Consider the following 1016-nt stretch of genomic DNA (forward strand, 5'->3'; position numbering starts at 1 on the left):
GGTATCGGAGTGGCCGGGATGCGAGTTATCGCGTTCAGAGCACGATAATCGATCACCGCTCTCATCTCCGGTTTACCGTCTGAGTCTAACGTCTTTTTCGGGATCAGCATGATCGGAGAGGCCCAAGGCGATTGACTGGGCCTAACCGTGCCTTGCTCCAGATACCTGCGGTACAGAGTGGTCAACTCCTCTCGCTGGTGTATCGGAATGGGGCGGGCCTGCTGCTTAATTGCTCATGAGTCATCTCGCAAAAAAAAAGGTACGCAAATTATTGCCTAGTGTAGTTTTTGAAACCGATCACATGCACCTACATTAGCCTGGCCCAAAAAAAAATCGGAAAACTCGTCGGTGGTTTTTCTGAATGTATTTTCGATGCCGAGCACGATGGTCTTTGTCCGAACCCTCTCCGATGTCGGGAACCGGCCGCTGCAGCAGCGCGCGGCGCAGGTGAGTCATATTTACATCATATGTTCCCTAAAGGTTACTCTTTCGAACGCCACCTGTCCGATCGCGATGCGACACGTCATTCGTCCCAGCGAGCGTGTTAAAGTCGACCGGGGGAGTTAGGCCCTATGAAAAAACTCGCGCACATTTTCGATGTTTTCACAACGCAGAATCCTTGCCGAGGCTCCCACACATCGGCCCCTATCCCGAGTTTCACTATTGGTCAACTCCAACCGATCGAAAAACGTGCACTTTTGGCCGAGCGCCAGATATTCAATGTTTGAGACGCGCGCGCCGCCGGGCTCGGGAGCGTAGTGGGGGATGCTTCTCCGCCGCTGACGCTCCCGAGCCAGCAGTAGGCGCGCTCTTGGACGTTTTCAGAGGGCTGCAGCTCCGTAACCTTGGTGGAACAAAATCCGGCGACCACGCTGGACGGTAGCTAGGCCGTCTGGGAACACCTCGGGAAATTATGGAATTTTATTCCAGCAAGGATAAAAATGTCCCGCCCTCCAAAGTCGGCCCAGGGCGTAAGTGGCCAAAACTTTTCGCGCTCTGGGCCGTTTTCAGAGGGC

Source organism: Frankliniella occidentalis, unplaced genomic scaffold, assembly GCF_000697945.3.
Source record: "Frankliniella occidentalis isolate FOCC.00 unplaced genomic scaffold, Focc_3.1 Scaffold751, whole genome shotgun sequence".
NCBI lineage: Eukaryota > Metazoa > Arthropoda > Insecta > Thysanoptera > Thripidae > Frankliniella > Frankliniella occidentalis.